This window comes from Ranitomeya variabilis, chromosome 3 (assembly GCF_051348905.1).
Source record: "Ranitomeya variabilis isolate aRanVar5 chromosome 3, aRanVar5.hap1, whole genome shotgun sequence".
Classification (NCBI taxonomy): Eukaryota; Metazoa; Chordata; class Amphibia; order Anura; family Dendrobatidae; genus Ranitomeya; species Ranitomeya variabilis.
The window spans coordinates 299,135,199-299,157,616 of NC_135234.1; the positions used below are offsets into that span (position 1 = coordinate 299,135,199).

The window sequence follows — 22,418 nt, forward strand, 5'->3', positions numbered from 1 at the left end:
ACCCCCCCACCAGCGCCACCGCATTCAACTATACCGATGTCTATGACGCCGGTACAGTTGAATGCAATGATGGAGGAGAGAGTGTCTGCTGTCGCTCCCTCTCCCAACATTCACCGCCCTGCCTCTGACACTGCGGGTGCGCGATGACATCATATCATCGCGTACCTGCTGTGTGTCGGGCGGGCAGACTGCAGCTGCTGAGACCGAAGCTGGGAGATGCACGGGGCATGAGGAGAGGTGAGGACAGTAGTTTTTTTTAATATATCAATGAGTGATAACTTGATTGTGGGGCTATTGGGGGGCTGTATTACATTCTATGGGGGGATTTATTACATTCTATGGGGCTGGCTGCATTACATTCTATGGGGGATGGTTGCACAACATTCTATGGGGGCTGGCTGCATTACATTCTATGGGGGGCTGGCTGAATTACATTCTATGGGGGGCTGGCTGAATTACATTCTATGGGGGCTGTGCTGCATTAAATTCTATGGGGGCTGGCTGCATTACGTTCTATGGGGCTGGCTGCATTACATTCTATGGGGACTGTGCTGTATTACATTCTATAGGGGCTGTGCTGTATTACATTCTATGGGGGGCTGGCAGCATTACATTCTATGGGGGGCTGGCTGCATTACATTCTATGGGGGGCTGGCTGCATTACATTCTATGGGAAGCTGTCAGCATTACATTCTATGGTGGCTGGCTGCATTGCATTCTATGGGGGCTGTGCTGCATTAAATTCTATGGGGGCTGGCTGCATTACATTCTATGGGGGCTGTGCTGTATTACATTCTATGGGGGCTGTGCTGTATTACATTCTATGGGGGCTGTGCTGTATTACATTCTATGGGGGCTGGCTGCATTACATTCTATGGAGGCTGGCTGTATTACATTCTATGGGGGCTGGCTGCATTACATTCTATGGGGGCTGTGCTGCATTACATTCTATGGGGGGCTGGCTACATTACATTCTATGGGGGCTGGCTGCATTACATTCTATGGGGGGCTGTATTACATTCTATGGGGAGGGCTGTATTACAATATATGGGGGATGGCTGTATTACATTCTATGGGGGCTGTATTACATTCTATGGGGGGCTGTATTACATTCTCTGGGGGTTGCATTATATTCTATGGGGGGATGTATTATATTCTATAGGGAGGTGGGCTGTATTACATTCTATGGGATGCTGTATTACATTCTATGGGGTGCTGTATTATATTCTATGGAGGAGCTACATTATGTTCTATGGGGGGTGCATTATGCTCTATGAGGGGGCTAGCATATATTATATATGCAGGGGCTGCATTAGACTATATGAGGGGGCTGCATAATATTCTCTGGGGGTTACATTATACTCAGGGGGCTTCAATATATTCTGTGGGTGGCTGCATTATACTCTGGGGTGGCATCATTATACTATATGTGGGCTGCATTATACTGTATCAAGGAATATGGGGAATACATTGTAATATATGAAGAACTATGGGGTGCATTATACTATGGGAAGTGAATTGTACTACATTAATGACAATGGCAGGCATTATATTATATGGAGCACTATGAGGAATCTATTATACTATTTGGAGGACTGAGGAGTGTATTATACTATATCGAGGAATTGCAGTGTATTTTAATATATGGAGGACTATGAGGAATGTATTATACTATATGGAGGACTGTAATATACTATATGGAGGACTGAGGAGTGTATTATACTATATGGAGGACTGAGGAGTGTATTATACTATATGGAGGACTGAGGAGTCTATTATACTATATGGATGATTGAGAGGTGTGTTATACTATATGGAGGAGTATGAGGAGTGTATTATACTATATGGAGGACTGAGGAGTGTATTATACTACATGAAGGACTATGAGGAGTGTATTATACTATATGGAGGATTGAGGTGTGTTATACTATATGGAGCAGTATGAGGAGTGTATTATACTATATGGAGGACTGAGGAGTGTATTATACTATATGGAGGAGTGTATTCTACTATATGGAGGACTGAGGTGCACATTATAATATATGGAGGACTATGGGGTGTATTATACTAAACAAACAAAATGCTGCCTATTCATCAAGTGATTGGATTATTTATGCGGGAACAGAAATCCTTGTTCTCAGCAGCACATCGCCGGTGTAAACTGTAGAAGTGCTGCTGATAGCATGATACTGTATGGGGACAGATTGATCTAATTGTGATTGTTCTGTTCCCTTTATTCTTTCTCAGTTGGTGTAAAGAGGCCAGGAAACAAGCGAATGACTTCAGTATTGTCGATCACACTCATTTAGCGGCCTGAGATCAGTGCATTTAAATACAGCAGAAATGCTTCGCAGGGAGACCAGGCAAGGATGATTGAAGTTAGCACCCGGCACCTGGGAATAGCGATAACTCTACTGCTTTTCCCAGCCGCCAGAGCATTTAATTCTGGTATTTGTAATGATTTTTAGGGTTGATGTCAGCTGCGTAATGTCAGCTGCCATCAATACCTGGTGTAAGTAATGGAGAGGTGTCTATCAGACACCCCCCTACTAGCCCAGACCTGGCAAGATCCAGCGACTCTGAAGAGCGGTGACGGTAGTAACAATACCGCACTTCACAGTCGCCGAGCTCAGCACAAGACCTGGAATATCTGAAGATCGGTGAGGTTACTGATGTCACCGCTCTTCAGAGTCACCGTGTTTCGTGCTTCGCAGCGGAACCAAACGTGGCTGTAGGCAAAGTTTATGGAGCATCAGAATGAGGTTCCATAGCCTTCGGTCGTCTCATCCCTTCATTATCTACGAGATCCAGTTATGTAGGTAAAGTAGCGACTTTTCTTGGTACTGCAACTAAAACCCATAAATAGGACTGATCTGTAATGCTGGATACAGCTGTGATTATATGTTATATAGTCTTGTTACACTCCCCTCACTTTTTGTAACATACAAGTGTACAAAGATATTATACAGTCACCATGTGACAAATGGGCCTGTGTAACTTCAAATGCCCGGGCTGAATTTTAGTCCCAGTCCGGCCCTGACAGTAATCTACAGGGAGTGTCAGGACAGAGCCGTTATACTGAATAAAATGATACCTGTATTGATGAAATCCGTCTTGTGGTTGTTGATTAATCTTTATTACCTGAAAGTCTACACTTCAATTGCATCTCAGTTGTTTCAAAGTCTTGGCAAGCAGAGCTGAAATCCCAAAGATTCGGTCACTGTACAAATGCTGTATATATTTGACATAATATATTTTTGACCTTGCTTCAGCAAAAACAGGAGAACAGTGGAGGATATTGGACAGTTTCAGAGAGAAACCGTGAAAAAGTGTAATTGTAAGGGCCATTATTTCCTCTTTACTGCAATTATGCCCAAAGAAAAGATTATTCTTGTCCAAATCTTTTAGATCCCTTGAGACCATATTTACAAACACATCAATTGATGAAATATCCCCTTGGTTTGGTGGCATTTTTGTACTTTTTTTTTTTTTTTATAATTTGTAAACGGACCCAAGCCTGTGGAATTCGCACCCGCATCTCCGACACTGTACAAGAGTCTAACGTCCGGGAGTAGATCCACAGGAATGTCCAAAATTTCACTATTTTTTTTGTCTTATTGAAGAAAAATAAATTCCACCACAGCTTTCTAACAAATAAATGTACGTTCTTTATGGTCTCAAATAAATTGGGATCCGATGAGGGCACAAAGGAGAGGCCTCTACTCAAAATTTTGATTTCACTACTATTCAGTTGTCTAGAGGAGAGGTTAATAATTTGGTTATTTAATTTGGGTATTGATTCCTCCCCCGATTCATTCTGTTTCTTAGGGGATATCCTAGGTCTAAAAAAACGGGGTTCTTGTCCCAAAAAATGCTTCCCCCTATTTGTATCTCGCCATCTTCCCCGTCCTCTATTTCTCCCCGTTTCAGATTTGGATCTATATTCTGAATTGGATAAATTAGTATCTGTAGAAGAAATATCTGTCTGTTGTTCCACAGATGAAGTCTTATTGTTAAGAAACAGATATGCTTTATTGTCCTTGAAGTCTTGCAGATCTCTAAGATACTGTTTATGCTTCCTCTCTTTTAGATGATATTGAAATAGTTCAATATTACCTTGTAGTTTACTCTCCTTTGTACCAAAATCAGTTTCTTTTGAGAATTTTTTAGTAATTTCTATTTGTTCCTTCAATTTGTCATTTAGAACAGCTAATGTCTGCTTTTCCTCCTCCAAGAGAAGGTTCATTAGGCATAGGGAACTATTTGTTGCTTTCTTTTCCCACCTGGAGATGAAGCCAGGGTTCCTCTGTCTATTACCTGGGTTTAATGTGATTCTAAGTCCCCTAGGTACAATCCCGGCCTTAAAGGGGTTGTCCACTACTTTCAATTAACCCCCCAATGTACCCCCCCGGGGCCCCTAATGAATTGTGCCATTACCTTCTGTTGACGTTTTCGCCTGTGAGCGGCGCTATTCCTCCTGCTGAGTCCGGGTCACATGACCCCCAGACTGCAGCCGCCGCTCATTTCCGCCGACGTCACGTCAATTTCCAGGCTCTGAAAATTGACGTGACGTCAGCAGCAGGCGTGACCAGCCCCCACAGTCAGCAGTCACTCAGCAAGAGTGACTGGGCTGTGGGCGGTGCTGGGGGCTGCCTGCAGGGCTGTGCTGGGGGCGGGCGGGGCTGTGTGTGCTCACTGCTCAGTGCTGGGATCATGATGTGTGGCTGGGCTGTGCTTCGGTCGCCGGGGGTCTGCCGGTGCTTGTGCCCGCCGGCGCCGGTGTTTCTGCCCGCCGGTGCATGTGCCCGCCGGCGCCGGTGCTTCTGCCCGCCGGTGCCGGTGCTTGTGACCGCCGGCGCTTCTGCCCGCCGGCGCTGTGCGTGTGTGTGCCGGCGCTGTGCGTGTGTGTGCCGGCGCTGTGTGTGCGTGTGCCGACGCTGTGCGTGTGTGTGTGTGTCGGCGCTGTGCGTGTGTGTGCAGGCATCGTCCGATGGGACTACAAGTCCCATCGGGCTCTGCCTGCTACACTGACAGTGAGTGACACATTAGCCAATGATGGGACAGTAGTAGTCCCATCATCCGGCTAATGTGTTGAATGTTAAAAAAAAAACAAAAAACACAGTACATACACACCATGCGACGACATGCACCATGCGACAACATGCACCATGCGGCGACATGCACCATGCGACGACATGCACCATGCGACGACATGCACCATGCGACGACATGCACCATGCGACACATGCACCATGCGACACATGCACCATGCGACGACATGCACCATACGACATGCACCATGCGACACATGCACCATGCGACGACATGCACCATGCGACGACATGCACCATACGACATGCACCATGCGACACATGCACCATGCGGCGACATGCACCATGCGACGACATGCACCATGCGACGACATGCACCATGCGACGACATGCACCATGCGACACATGCGCCATGCGACGACATGCACCATGCGACGACATGCACCATACGACATGCACCATGCGACACATGCACCATGCGACGACATGCACCATGTGACATGCACCATGCGACGACATGTACCATGCGTCGACATGCACCATGCGTCAACATGCACCATGCGACGACATGCGCCATGCGACAACATGCGACATGCACCATGCGACGACATGCAACATGTGACATGCGACATGAAACATGCCACATACAGTACGTACATACAACAGACATACAGTACATATAACATAGATTACATACTCACCATCACTTGTCACTTTGATCCCCGAAGCCATTGTCATCTGTAAAAAATATTAAAATAATAAACAAACACTATACTCCCTGATCCGCAGAAATCCAATTAAAACGAGTGTCCCACGACGATCTCCCGTGGAGAGCAGGAGCCTCTGCTGATGCAACCACTCTCCAGGGGCTCCAGGAACACAATGAGGGGAGGAAGGTATCCTTCCACAATGTATTCCCCACAATGTATTCCTACACCCCTGTGAGAAAATAGTCCCTAGTCTCACTTTATGGCATGCTGTATGAGAAAGTTCCCATGCAGCTTTTTGCCATAAAGTGAGACCAGTGAACTTTAGTAACCTCAGTGATGCACTGCAGGAGCCATTGTCTTCTGTCAGTGTGTCACTGAGGGTCCTATAGAGCAGTGACACTACCCAATGTCACTGTTCTATAGGGGAGATCGTCGTGGGACACTCGTTATTAATTGGACTACGGCGGACAGGTAGTATACGGTTTATTATTTTACTTTTTTGCAGGTGCTGGAGTATGGTAAGTATGGTTAAATGAAGAATATTAAAATACTTTTTCCTAATGTGTGTGTGTTTCATTAACCCTTTTTTAGTATTGGATTAATAATGGATAGGCGTCTTATTGACGCCTCTCCGTTATTAACCCGGCTTAATGTCACCTTACAATAGCAAGGTGACATTAACCCCTTATTACCCCATATCCCACCGCTACACGGGAGTGGGACTGAAATACATGGCACTTTAATACGTGGCACTGAAATACGTGGCACTTACGTACGTGGCACTGAAATATGTGGCACGTGGCACTGAAATACGTGGCACTTACATAGGTGGCACTTAAATCCGTGGCACTTAAATCCGTGGCACTTACATACATCGCACTTGCATACGTGGCACTTAAATACGTGGCACGTGGCACTTACATACGTGGCACTTATATACGTGGCACGTGGCACTTACATACGTGGCACTTATATACGTGGCACTTATATACGTGGCACTGAAATAGGTGGCACTTAAATCCGTGGCACTGAAATCCGTGGCACTGAAATACGTGTCACGTGGCACATACGTGGCACTTACATACGTGGCACTTACATACGTGGCACTTACATACGTGGCACGTGGCACTTAAATCCGTGGCACTGAAATACGTGGCACTGAAATACGTGGCACATACGTGGCACTGAAATACGTGGCACTTACATACGTGGCACTTATATACGTGGCACTTATATACGTGGCACTGAAATATCGTGGCACTATGACTGTCAGAAAATGTTCATTAAACGGTTAGGGGTGAGGTTAGGGGTAGGGTTAGGGTTTGGATCCCTTTATCACCGTGATGGTGGTGGGTGTTTTTTCAGTTTTTTTTCTATAAAAACGCATCATCGGTGAGGGTGGAAGATATGGTTATCGCAATCCCAGTGATGACATAACCAAAGTAAAGACCATAAATATAAAGTAATGGACAAGTACTGAACAATCCCTTTAATATATGATACTAAAACTGTTTTGAATCTATAAAATGCACAGTGTAGACTACAGTCTACAAATCTGTAATTTCTCAGTGTGAATGCAGATTTTTGGTTACTCATATTACACTCAGAGAGTGAATACAAGGATGTGATTTGAATACTCCCAATGTTGTCACCACGGTTTCTCTCACGGAGAATTTGTGTCAGTGTCATTATGTGAACCCTGTGGACAATCAGTGGCTGCTTCACTGTCTTCGCCTTAGGAAGAAGTGGCTTACATTTGGTAATTCTTAAAAAAAATGCAGCAACACTCACTTCCTACAGATATAAGAGTTTGCTTAGAAGGTGGTGAGAGTGATGCGGCCACTGATTGACCACAGGGTACAATCGCTGCAAGACACCGCGCCGACACTATTGGAACGTGCAGGCACTGGAATCTAGTAAACGTACAGACTGAGAGGGGGTTGTTAGAATAGTGGACAAACCCTTAAAAGTTCTATATGTATGTATATATCACTGCAACAAAATATTAAAGTGTATGTATATGAATAAATAATTTATTCCATACATACACATAGAAGTATATATTGGTGTGTATATAAAAGGTGTGATCGCATATTGGTGCAATCTGTGCAGCTAAAATGCAATGGGGGCCATTTCTACCTCGAAAGCAGGTGGAATTGTGACTTAGGATGAGCTGTTATTTCTGCAAATGGCCCATATATTGTTTCTGAAACTGGGGCCTCTCCTGTATATGAGCACAAATAGTGTAAAATAAGAACACACATAATATATATACATGCACACAAGCGTATGTAGATGGACACATATAACCACACATGTACTGTGTAATTTACATATCTAAGACATATACGCAGTAGGATCTCTTTACAGTATATCATATGTATACTAAACTATATATACTATGAAATAGATGAGAAAGAAAAAAAAGCTAAAAGCTTGATCACCATGGTTGTGCAGTGCTTGGTGCTGCTTTACAGCTTGTGACCAAGATGTGACCTCTCCTCATCAGCCTGAAGATAGAGGGGGAAGAGGAGGGAGGGGTTTGGGTGTGTTTTGGAGTGGGTGTGCTAAGGTCGGGCTTAGAGGACAGTGCAAAGCATCATGGAACTTGTAGTATTAGGGCACAATAAGGAAGTAGTCGATTAACCCCATGAGAGCTGAATCCAGCACTGAAGATGTGCTGCTACAGCATGATAACAGGTAATATTGTTAAAATAAACACAGTAGATGTTTTCAGTGGCACATAATAGCAAGATTTATGAAAAAAAAAAAAAAACTTTATAGTAGTGGACAACTTCTTTAATGTAATTCTCCAGACTTTGAACCTCCAACCATGAGGATATTTTATCCCTATATACTTAGGTAAGTTCTTTAAATGCTACATTATAGGTAGGGGTATATTTCTTCTGAGTGAATGTTTTCTCAGAAAAACTTCTTTCGCCTCCACCAACCTTTGATCTGTACTCAATTCTGTTGACAGAAATCCTGCCATACAACACATCTAATAGAAATATATAGCTAGAGAAATATAACAAAAGACTATCACCGTTTCTACCACAGAAAAATACTAAATATTAGCAAGAGAAAATGTGGTTTTAAAACATAACTTTTACTAGTTGGTCTTCTAAAAAGAGGTCATTACCTCCATAAAAACAGTGTCACTCCAAACCATCACACAAATCAGATATCTCAAACCCCTGTTTGGGGAATATAGTCCAAATCTCGAGTGTCTGTCAGAGATAAGAAAAAATATATATATGGTTTTCACCTCAATTATACTCTGTGAACAAATATAGAACCCAGGACCCCACCAGAGAGATTCCACTTAGGTGGGCTGGTGGGAGGAAACAATGATCTTTGGGGAAAGACCCCCCAAAAATTGTGAAAAGGTGGAGATGTGGGCCCGATATTTGGAAGATATTTGTGTGATCTGGAGAGGTACCCCTAACAAGTTTACCCTTTTTGGATGTGATGATTAAAAAAATAAAAGACTGGGGCTTTGGAAACTTGTACATATAGAAAGCATACTGTGACAAACTCATTACTTCATTGGGAGAGTGGTCATCCTGCCCCACAGAGAAGGGGGATCCCAAGAAGCCAATACTTACAAATTCATAGAAATTGCTCTGATAAAAAGATGTTTAAAGAACAATCTGATGATTTAGAGAGGAGATTTTTGGAGAGGCGTTAACCCAGGAAGGTCTTACAAAAAGCCTATCAGAACAGTAAGTCAAAAAATAGAAGTGACCTATTGACCCCCTAAGAAGAAAAAACGGAGGAACTGGACATTGTAAGACTTATAACCACATACAATAATGGAACTGACGAGAACAGAAAGATCTTTGAAAAACACTGGCCTATTTTGGAGATGGATGATGAGGTAAAACCCTTCTTGGGGGGATACCCACATATTACACATAGAAGGGGCCGCTCATTACAGGACAGATTAGTACACAGTCATTTTGTGAGACCAAAAACGGAGACCTGGCTTAAATCAAACGTAAAGGGTTGTTTCAGTTGTGGGAACTGTGTAGCGTGCCCATTTATCCAGAAAAGTAAAACCTTTGGACGCTCAAATATTGACCAGACCTTTGTGATCAGGGAGTTTGTAAATTGTCGGACTGAAGGAGCAATTTATAAACGGAATTGCCAATGTGGATTAGGATAAATTGGGAAGTCAAAAAGAGAACTCCGACGGAGAATAGGGGAACACCTTGGGGAAATTGAACATAAGAGGGACACCCGTATTGCCAGGCATATAAATGAGGTCCATGATGGTAATAAAACAGCTATAAAATTTATAGGTATTGAGAAAGTGGGGAAATTCCTGAGAGGAGGTGACTGGGATCGCCTCATTTTGCAGAGAGAGGCAAGATGGATTTTCCATCGAAATACGGTTGCCCCGAATGGACTTAATGAGCAGCTGACCTTTGGCTGCTTTATATAGAATGTACTCACCTTGCATTAGAAAACCTTGCCAAAATACCTTTTTCACCGAAAAATATCTGACTTTCAAAAATTTCTCCCTTCCCTTTAATTAAAGGGACATCTCCATATAGTGGTCCCATTCCATCAAATGTATGGTTATACTGCTGCTGATAATGATTTCTTTAAAAACATATAAATAGTAAGAACCTTTATACTAATATATGTGGATCATATATGTATTTTTGGAAAAATAAATCAACCTAAGTATTGTGCCTCTAAAACCATGGGGATGATATGATATGGCGATAAAATACCAAAATATTGTTTGTATATTTTTTACATATAAACCCCTGAAACGGTGATTATGCTATGAGAATATAGGGAGGCAAGGTGATCCGCAATTAGATCTGGGGAGTATGATGTAAATGTAAATGGAACGCATGTAAATATCCAAAAATTTTGGATGGAGGACATGTGCTCCATGGACCGGAAGTGAGGTAGGAGAACTACTCTTGCGGTCCGACGGTGGGTATCTGCCCCAGTGACCGGAAGTGAGGTAACTGGATCGCTTTTGCGTTCCAACAATCCGGTAAATGCGGGAGATGCAGAAGCAGTCACTACACGTGGACCGCTGGCTCCATATAGAACGGGATTGATCCTAGGAAACACTACCAGGTGAGAGGGATGTCATTGGGATTTGAAAGTCTATATCCCTATGCAAATGAACAATTAATGGGATTATATGTTAACAAATCAATGTTTAGTGGGACAGGTGTTTTAATCATCTCACTAATGACATACGCTATTTAAGAGGGGTGGTGAGGAATATAGCTTCCATTGCTTCTATTTTCTCCTGATCGAAGGGAGATTCTGCCCGTATGCTTCAAACAAAAGGATCACAGCGCTCCATCCGGATGTAATAATTTCAAAAAGGTAGCTTTATTATGCCATCAAAGCGACGTTTCGACCTAAGAGGTCTTTATCAAGCATACAAAAGATAAAAAGGGATGGCCTTAAATAGTGTGGATACCACGCAGGGCACCAATCACCATCCGGCCGCCACCCACAGAATATACATAATAAATCAGTGTTCAAAACAGACATCAAACATTTATGCATTAAAAATCAACTAGCGTCGATATATATAATGGCAATCAAGTGCAAAATTTCGTCAGAATGTACAAAAACCACAAATATAAACAAACCACTGTGCAATCCGCTCCGTGCATTTTCAGGTTGTCATGGAGATATTCACCAATCCGCTTGGAGCAAACGCACAACACCGGGCCAATAGGATATCACCCGGCTTACCGCCAAACTGTGTCTAGGTGCCTATCAACGATCCCAGGACAATCAGTCCTATCATTATCTCCAATTGAAATAGCCGTACCTACCTGCCCCTGACTTACATCATCATCCGGCGTCCAGCCCTGGTCATCAGACAGCGGCGATGTGAGTGCGCAGGCGCACCGCAAACAGGAAGCGTCCACACCATCAAAGCGAGATGCGGACCAACCAGCGATGCCGTCCGTCCGCTCCACACCCACCGCATCATGTGACACAGGGCAGCGCCGGTCACCAAGGCAACATGCAAACATCTGTAACTACGGCGAATTTCACAAAAGGGAAAATCCCTCATAACTTGAAAGACTCCAACCTATACACCTGAATCCTATATTGCACAATACAAAAAACAATTATTACTTCATAAGGAATACATATATTAAAAAAGTGCACTATTAAGCAACAGTCGGGGGGCATAAGGAGGGGAACCAAAGGGAGATGACAAGATAATATATGGATACTCAGTCCTACACATTATTCCCAGGTATCCCAGCCTCCTGACGACCGACTGTAGCCATCCCATTAAAAAAAAGAAAACAAAGGGGGAAAAGAAAAAGAAAAAAATCAATACATATATTACACAATGTCAAGTTAAAAACAAATACCAACGAATGACCCCACATCGTATATTATCCTATTTAAAAAGCACAGGTATGTAGATTGAAATCAATATTCAGGCCTTTATGTTGTAAAGACCCTAATGTATAAACCCATCGCAGTTCCTTCTTTTTTAAAATTTGTAACCTATCACCACCCCTCCTGGGAACCGGGACACTGTCTATCACCCTGAACCTAAGTTGGTTCACTGAATGTCTATTTTCAATAAAGTGTTTTGGAACCGGTAACTCAGTGAGACCCGTCCTCACCGTGCTCTTATGCTTACTGATGCGGACCCTAACCTCCATGGTCGTCTCTCCCACATAGCTAAGACCACACGGGCACACAATCATGTACACTACAAAACTGGAGGAACAGGTATACCTCTCCTTTAAAAAAATCTTCTTACCAGTGTGAGGGTGGTGAAAGAATTCCCCCTTTAGCATATTATTGCAACAAGCACAGCCCAAACAAGGAAAATTTCCATGCTTGGCTGTGCTTAAGGTTTTTTGGACCAAAGATTTTGAAGGTCCAATATCCGATTTCACCAACCTATCTCTTAGGTTGCGTCCCCGTCTAAACGACATCATTGGGTACATTACAAAACCCAGAACTGTTGGTAGGCCTCGTTGTAGTAGGGCCCAGTGTCTCCTAAGAATATTGCCAATATCATTACTTGCTGCATTGTATGTGGATACGAAAGGAATGCGTTCACATGCCTGTTTAACTCGAGTTCTATTACGAGTACTCTCACGGGTACGTTCCATAGCCTTCTCCTTGTACTTGGCCACCTCTCTACCAGGATACCCCCTTGCTCTAAATTTAGAACACATTTCATCCAATCGTTTATCGATCCTCTCTTCATCCGAGACTATTCTCCTCACTCTCAATAATTGGCTCCATGATAAAGAGCCAACCATTTTCCTCGGATGATTACTATCAAATGCCAATAACCCATTCCTGTCAGTTTCTTTGACAAAAATATCGGTACACAGTTTGTTCTCATTTTTATATACCAACGTATCTAAAAACTGTATTTGTGTTGAAGAAGATGTTAGGGTGAATTGCACTTCGGGGTATATTTGATTCAGCTCCAAATGGAACCTGTCCAAGTCTTCAAAACTCCCTTCCCAAACTACAAAGATGTCATCTATATAGCGCTACCAGGCTCTGACGTGGCACGAGAGGCTGGAATTGTACACGAACCTGTCCTCAAGTACCGCCATAAAGATGTTGGCATAAGTGAGGGCCACATTGGACCCCATGGCGGTACCTCAACTGCAAGAAAAACTCATCGCCAAACAGAAAAAAATTCCGTCTGAGGATAAATTCCAGCAGTGTGAGGACAAGCCGTGCACACTCCGGGGCCACGTCAGAGCCTGATAGCACATGGGAAACCGCCTCCAGACCCTTATTGTGTTCAATCGACGTGCACAAAGACACCACGTCTGGGTTTTGTAATGTACCCAATGATGTCGTTTAGATGGGGACGCAACCTAAGAGATAGGTTGGTGAAATCGGATAATGGACCTTCAAAATCTTTGGTCCAAAAAACCTTAAGCACAGCCAAGCATGGAAATTTTCCTTGTTTGGGCTGTGCTTGTTGCAATAATATGCTAAAGGGGGAATTCTTTCACCACCCTCACACTGGTAAGATGAAGGAGAGGTATACCTGTTCCTCCAGTTTTGTAGTGTACATGATTGTGTGCCCGTGTGGTCTTACCTATGTGGGAGAGACGACCATGGAGGTAAGGGCCCGCATCAGTAAGCATAAAAGCACGGTGAGGACGGGTCTCACTGAGTTACCGGTTCCAAAACACTTTATTGAAAATAGACATTCAGTGAACCAACTTAGGTTCAGGGTGATAGACAGTGTCCCGGTTCCCAGGAGGGGTGGTGATAGGTTACAAATTTTAAAAAAGAAGGAACTGCGATGGATTTATACATTAGGGTCTTTAAAACCTAAAGGCCTGAATATTGATTTCAATCTACATACCTGTGCTTTTTAAATAGGATAATATACGATGTGGGGTCATCCTTGTAGATTGTGAGCCTTCGCGGGCAGGGTCCTCACTCCTCCTGTACCAGTTATGACTTGTATTGTTTAAGATTATTGTACTTGTTTTTATTATGTATACCCCTCCTCACTTGTAAAGCGCCATGGAATAAATGGCGCTATAACAATAAATTATAATAATAATAATAATAATAATTCGTTGGTATTTGTTTTTAACTTGACATTGTGTAATATATGTATTGATTTTTTTCTTTTTCTTTTCCCCCTTTGTTTTCTTTTTTTAAATGGGATGGCTACAGTCGGTCGTCAGGAGGCTGGGATACCTGGGAATAATGTGTAGGACTGAGTATCCATATATTATCTTGTCATCTCCCTTTGGTTCCCCTCCTTATGCCCCCCGACTGTTGCTTAATAGTGCACTTTTTTTTATATATGTATTCCTTATGAAGTAATAATTGTTTTTTGTATTGTGCAATATAGGATTCAGGTGTATAGGTTGGAGTCTTTCAAGTTATGAGGGATTTTCCCTTTTGTGAAATTCGCCGTAGTTACAGATGTTTGCATGTTGCCTTGGTGACCGGCGCTGCCCTGTGTCACATGATGCGGTGGGTGTGGATGGCATCGCTGGTTGGTCCGGTATCTCGCTTTGATGGTGTGGACGCTTCCTGTTTGCGGTGCGCCTGCGCACTCACATCGCCGCTGTCTGATGACCAGGGCTGGACGCCGGATGATGATGTAAGTCAGGGGCAGGTAGGTACGGCTATTTCAATTGGAGATAATGATAGGACTGATTGTCCTGGGATCGTTGATAGGCACCTAGACACAGTTTGGCGGTAAGCCGGGTGATATCCTATTGGCCCGGTGTTGTGCGTTTGCTCCAAGCGGATTGGTGAATATCTCCATGACAACCTGAAAATGCACGGAGCGGATTGCACAGTGGTTTGTTTATATTTGTGGTTTTTGTACATTCTGACGAAATTTTGCACTTGATTGCTATTATATATATCGACGCTAGTTGATTTTTAATGCATAAATGTTTGATGTCTGTTTTGAACACTGATTTATTATGTATATTCTGTGGGTGGAGGCCGGATGGTGATTGGTGCCCTGCGTGGTATCCACACTATTTAAGGCCATCCCTTTTTATCTTTTGTATGCTTGATAAAGACCTCTTAGGTCGAAACGTCGCTTTGATGGCATAATAAAGCTACCTTTTTGAAATTATTACATCCGGATGGAGCGCTGTGATCCTTTTGTTTGAAGCTACCTGATTGTCCTGGAAGGTTCCCTGGACTTTGAACGGGCGCCCCAGTAAGTGAGTGCTGTCAGCCATCTTTCTTTGTTCTTGGTCTGCCCGTATGCTTGTGATAAGGACTAAAGTGCCAATCCCCTGATGAATCATATCATTGAGGAAACGCGTCGGGAGGCACATAGGGTCAGTCCAGGGCTGACTAGTCACAGGGCCAGCTGTGGACTGCCCTTGTAAGGGCAGGAGTCTTTCGGGTACCAGGGTCAGCCAAAATCAGGGACTTGACAGGGAATATTCTGGGACCCAGACTCCTCAAATTGCGGCAAAAGGAGATAAAAGGAAAAAGATGCTGGAATTGGTGAGATTGATCTTTTTTTTCTCTTTATATTACGCATAAAATAACATATGGCAGACTGATTTTTTGATATAAGATATTTGTGAATAATATAAACAAGAAAGAACCTAAGTGGAATCTCCCAGGTTGGGTCCTGGCTGGTTCTATATTTGTTCACAGGGTATATCTGAGGTGAAAACCATAGATATATTTTTTCTTATCTCTGACAGAGACTCGAGATTTGGACTATATTCCCCAAACAGGGGTTTGAGATATCTGATTTGTGTGATGGTTTGGAGTCACACTGTTTTTATGGAGGTATTGACCTCTTTTTAGAAGACGAACTAGTAAAAGTTATGCTTTAAAACCACATTTTCTCTTGCTAATATTTAGTATTTTTCTGTAGTAGAAACGGTGATAGTCTTTTGTTATATTTCTCTAGCTATATATTAACATCTACAGTAATCTACTTGACTCATTCAACAACGAGCGTCTGTCATTGCCCATGCTATCATGCCCACATGCTTGTTCCAATAGGGCAGACCACAGCAATTCTGCAGATTTGGGTATAGTTGGGTTACTGGGTGAAATTTACTGTGCTTTACTAATCTTTTAAGGGTCGATAAGTCCATACTCACGCTTCCTGAAGCCATCTTGGTTGTCTTCCTTGTCCCTTCTCTGCTGCTTGAAAAGGTCCTTTTGCCTCTGGAACACCATTTCCTGACCAGCTGGACTTTTACCTCGAGAACGACTATAACTCTTTGGATGAAAAGACTGGTAAAGATCACCCCAAACTCTCAAAGATTATCAAGCAAAGGAAAAACGTTAAAAATCAGAAGATTGGGTTCTCTGTTATAGATTTTGTTCCGTGTATAACTTGTATTGAAATTCTGCGCCACCCGTCTGTAACGGGGTCTACCAAGCTGGGGTACCTCTTTCAGCACCACCCCGTGTTTCAGGAGGTCCACTTTGCTTTGGCTGGAGTCTGAATGAAGGACGCTGGCTGGAATTCCTTGACTACATGAGAGCATATAAAAGCTGACTGCTTCTCCACGTATTTCCAGTCTAACAACACTTTATTCACAGGACACAAAATATATTACATAGGTACAGAGGGCAGGCCAATAGAAAAGCAGCAGGCCAGACACACATTACAATAGCCGCAGAGGTCCGGAGCCTGCCGATGTTTACTGTGGGAATTACAAAGGTGGGGGAGGACAGAATAGGGATATCTTGTCCCCTCTGCCCAGGGGCGCAGCCTGTGGGCTGATGCATCTCACATGGAACCTATTATTCATACATATAACTGCACAGCATATTCTGGGTGCTGAGTGGTTCCGTAACACGGCTCCCCTTTTCAGCGGCGTGATCAGCATACACAGTCTGATCCTTCACGGATTGGTTTGGGGATGACCGAAGTTTATGGGGTTGGTACAAGTTCCGTTTGTCGACTTAGTCCATCAGCGTTACCGTTTTGTTTGCCGGGTCTGTAGTGGATGGTGAAGTCCAGAGGTTGTAGGGCTAAACTCCACCGCAGTAATCTAGCGTTGTCTCCGGAGATCCGATTAAGCCAGACTAGGGGATTATGGTCTGTTAGGAGGGGAAACTGTCGTCCATACAAATATGGTTGCAACTTTTTGAGTGTCCATACTACCGCCAGGCACTCCTTCTCGATGGCCGCATAGCTTACTTCACGGGGCAGTAGTTTCCGACTCAGGTAAGCTACCAGGTGTTCTTGGCCGTCCGGCCTGACTTGGCTCAGTACTGCCCCCAATCCAAACATAGAAGAGTCTATGTGAACAAGGAAACGTTTAGTTGGATCGGGTGAGGCCAATGCACGGGTATTGGTGAGGGCGTCCTTTAGCTGGCGGAAGGCTTCCTCACACTCTGAGGTCCAAGTTACCTGGCGGGGTTGGTTCTTACGGCTCAGATCAGTGAGGGGCTTGGCTACGCTGCTGTAATTGGGAACAAATTTCCTGTAATACCCTGCTGTCCCTAGAAATGCCATGACCTGGGTTTTAGTGCGTGGGGTGGGCCATTTGGCTATGACCTCAATCTCGGCTGGTTCTGGTTGCTGTTTCCCACTTCCCACCCAATGCCCTAAATACTGAACCTCTGCTTTGCCCATGTGACACTTGTTTGGGTTCAGAGTGATTCCGGCCTTGTGGATCCTGTCCAATACTGTTTCTATGTGATTTAGATGCTCTTCCCATATCGCGCTGTAGATGGTGATGTCGTCCAGGTAGGCACAAGCATAGTCCTGGAGACCATCCAGAAGCCGGTCAGCCAGCCTCTGGAAGGTCGCCGGGGCATTCTTCATCCCGAATGGCATAACTTGAAACTGGAATAAGCCGAACGGGGTGACAAATGCTGGCTTGGGAATAGCGTCAGGACTAAGGGGAATCTGCCAGTAGCCTTTGCATAGATCGATGGTGGTCAAATACTTTGCCCCGCCAGCCGGTCTAACAACTCATCCACACGCGGCATGGGATATGCATCTGTCACTGTTTTCTCATTGAGCTTACGACAGTCTACACAAAACCGTGTAGTCCCATCCTTCTTGGGCACTAACACTACGGGGGATGCCCAGGGACTGACTCTTCAATGACCCCTAAACACAACATCTCTTGTATCTCTTGTCGCATCCCTTCTCGTACAGACTCAGGGACGCGGAAGGGGGGGTTGTCGCAGGGGGGTCTGATCCTGGGTCTCAACCTTGTGTTGTGTCAGGCGAGTGTACCCTGGTCTCCCTGAAAACATCCTCTGTCGCTGCCTCAACAACTCCTCCACCTGCTGTCTCTCCCAGGGGCCTAGGTCTTCACCCAAGTGTTATACATGAACAGAATCCAATAGTGGGCTTGCCACCTCCAAATATACTACATATACCAAAAACCCACCCAAATGATAAAAGGTGAAAAAAGAGAGGCATGAACAGCTAAATTAAGACATGATATTTTTATTAAAGAAAAACAAACTATAAAAACACAAGACAAGGAAATTCAAAGAAAATACTGATGGAACATATATCCAAAGAAAAAGGAGGAAACAACTGTATGGCACTATATACCCTTTAAAGAGATTCAATTATATTTATGGGAACCAGCCCTATCAAACATAAAAATATAGGTATAAAGTGGCACGTGCACACTAGGAGGTTTGTGACTGAAAAACCGTATCACTATAATGTCAATAGCACCCGATGACTAGCCTGCAGCTTAATATATATCAGGTTACAAGCTGTACAATGTCTTAGTGCTACAGTAATACCGTATTCAAAAAAAGTTTTATTAATTTAGTTTTATGCGGTTATAACAGTGATCCAAACTATCATAACGTAAAATGCTGATATACCAGCACCATATAAGTTAAACTGAAAGTGCCCAGTGCAAGGATAATACACAGATATAATCATGAATAGCAGCAGTTTAGAAAAATGCTTAGTGTTGTATAAATGCAATAGTTTAAATAAGGTTAATACCAAATGGTCTTAAACTTTTAAAAAAATAAAGTGCCAATGTGCCTGTACCACATCAGATCGACTAAAGGTGTCTAGTGCACGAGGTAGTTAACAAGTGAGGTAAATTATAACAGCAAAGAACCTGTGTACTCACATATATATGTGCCTTTTCTTTATATGTCCATCAGTGACCCCATGGGCACATATATATGTGAGTACACAGGTTCTTTGCTGTTATAATTTACCTCACTTGTTAACTACCTCGTGCACATATATAATAAACGTTACATTCCATAGTGTAGTACACAAAGCCCGGAGTAGGGAACAAAAATACACATATATACATATATACAAAACATAGCATATAACAGGTATTATATCCTGTCCCGGGTGAAAGAAAGATAATTCCTTAGTGGGTAGGACCATGGTTCTGTGTAAGCCGAAGATGGACTCATGCAGATTAGAGGACGGGGGACCCAAGAAAGTACCAAACCGAAGATTACCTTAGCAAGGTGAATAAAGGAATAGCATGAATGGTATCCTTGTGGCTCATAGAGTATCTATAAAGGATAGAAAGTGTTAGTAGGGACCGTATATAAGAAACAACTACAGTCTTGATAATAGAAAGGGTTTACCTCATAGAGTATAATAATATGTAGGTGGTCTTAGCTTGTTGTATCGCAAATGTAATCTGTTTAGGATACACATGGCAAGGATATAAATAATGTGGGGATCAATAATATGGTAGGACACACAAAACCATGGGTGCTTATAGGTGATAGTATATGAAGTTACCTGGCAATACTGGTGGGCAAGAAAATGATTTATTCTTATGCAGCGTGCTAGTAGCGCAGACCTAAATTTATCTTGTTAAACCGCAAGTGGAACCTAATTACAATGCATAGGGTTAAAGTGTGTACAGGGAAGGACGCAAGTAGAGAGACATATCAGGCAGTGTCATGCAATGTTACCTGGCAATGTTTGTAAGCACTAAGGGCGTTAGCCTTGTAAGGTATGCTGCCAGCATAACACGATCCTGTTGTGTCGCAGGAAGAGTCTGGTATAGAGATATATGGTTAAAATGTATAGGGTAGTAGAGGGGGGGAACAGCAGTACAGACTGTTACCTGGCAATGGTGGTGTGCAGCTAGCATTTGCTGTAACCAGGCCGTATGTGGGAGATCTCTGCAAGAGGATAATGTATGTTATCCACTCTGTCATCTGGCTCTCTCAGCCAGGGGTGTAAATGATGCAAGCCAAGTGGCTGCATCTGCAGTGGTGGATCAGGGTATTTACCTGGTGGTAGTGGGGTATTGTAGCGCCCCCACTGCCGCAGGGCCGAGGGGTACCCGGGCTCGGGCCTCTGAGTCTCTGCTCTGGGGTTGTCACGGTGGCTAGGCCCCGGTCCGTGACCCTGCCGAGGGGCGTACAGTGAAAGATATGATGGATGATGGTAGTGGTGAGGCTGTAGTGGTGCGGTGCAGTAAATAACGAGGACACCAGGTTGCAGTCTCTTTACCTCTTTACTGAAGATCTCTGGGTCCTCAGTCTAGAATCTGGAAAAACCAGGCTGCACAAGTCCGGCCGGTCCAATGGCACCTCCAGAGTTCTCTTAGCAGGTGGAAATCTGTGCCTTCCTTCTAGCGCTATGTGTTGCGGTCCTTCCCTGCTGTGCTTACAGAAAGTCCCCACAACTGTTGTGTCTGTTTCTTAAGTTCCCTCACAACTCGATTAGATGATGTTCTGCTAATCCTCCGTCCCTCCCTGGTGTTCTGGTTGGGATGGCACCCGTTTGACGGGTAGGCTCGGAGCTCTTCCGGGACCCTAGAGTCGCCCCTCTCCACAAGTTGCCCCCCAAGACAGCATAGGTGATTTAAGTTAGACAGCCCGCCTTAGACTGACTGTCCTGCCGCTGTTTGGAGTATTGCTTGAAGCTGAATGTTATTATACTCCCTCGGCGTTCTGGCCACCGGTAGTGCGCCTCAGTAGGATGTTGCCTCGGTCTTACAGCACGACTCCTACTGGTATTTCTCCTTTTGCTTGATCTCGTTTCTCACTCAGCACAATCTATCTCGCTTCTAATCCTTCCTTGGGCACCGCCGCTATCCGGAGCAGGCACGGTCCCGTTACGTTCATTCAAGTTGCCAAGCCTCTGTCAGGATCCCACCCCTGACAGAGACCCTACTGTATCTTCCCCCACAACACCCTCTGCCACAAGGTGTTGCCTGGTTCCAACCCAGTCAGCTTTCTGACTAACTTCCTGCCTGACCCCCAGTTTACCCACTATGGTGGGGAGTGGCGTAGTGAATAGAACCCTTAGCTCCCCCCGGAGGCCCGGCTGTGAAATGTGAAATGTATTGGTGTCTGTGATACCTGATCAGATGAACTCCTTCAGTGCCATCAGACGCACCATAGCTCCCCATAGTGGCAGAGCCACAGTACTGCAACGACCAGGACTCTGGGGCGCTGCACTCCCCCCTGGTTAAACACAGTACTCCGGGACTGAGAAGAAAACAACAATACAAGTTAGCAAAAAGACATACAGTTTTGTTGAGTGCAATAACAATAAGTATACTTACACAGAGCTTCCCTTTATGGGAGGTGAGGACACTTGAACGTTACAAACATGGTTAGATATCATAGCAACATGCTATAAATAACTTGCTTTTACCCAACCGGGTATTCTACTAAGTGCAAAATTGTTGAACAATAATTTAACATTGCCTTTAAGGACATACACTCTGAATCCACTAAAGACCTTCTTATAATCACATTATAAGGCAATTTAACTTTTTCATTCTCCTACTTTAAATCTGCAGGACCGCCTGTCCTAACGGCACCAGACCTACTGCCTCTCCTTTCTATCACAGGACCGCCCCGTTCAGCCCGGGCCTACTGCCTTTTCAACTACTATACACAGTATAGAGCATAACATTACTTTCAGTTTAAGAGCACTGAGCCATCTCTATATGGCTCCTAGGAGGACTCAGGGTTCACCTTCTATCCTCGTTGTCTATCAACATTATCAAACATTCTCTTTTCAATTAACTAGTTGGATACATATAACTTTCTCATGTAAACATTATCATCACTTTCTTTCGTCAAAACATTATTGCTACCTGTCTTAAAGCAATATCACCATTTAAGTGCAACAAATGAACATCCCCTTTAAGAGGGGACCAAGTCTCTATGAGGTAGCATATCTTCTCAAGCTACCAGTCCATACTCAGCA

The 22,418-nt window shown here is 43.9% G+C and overlaps 1 long non-coding RNA gene across 1 annotated transcript in view; it reads left to right on the plus strand.

The window, feature by feature from the left end:
* LOC143815872 (uncharacterized) overlaps positions 1 to 22,418 on the plus strand; it is a 400,109-nt gene that overhangs the window by 365,220 nt on the left and 12,471 nt on the right. The window lies entirely within an intron of this gene.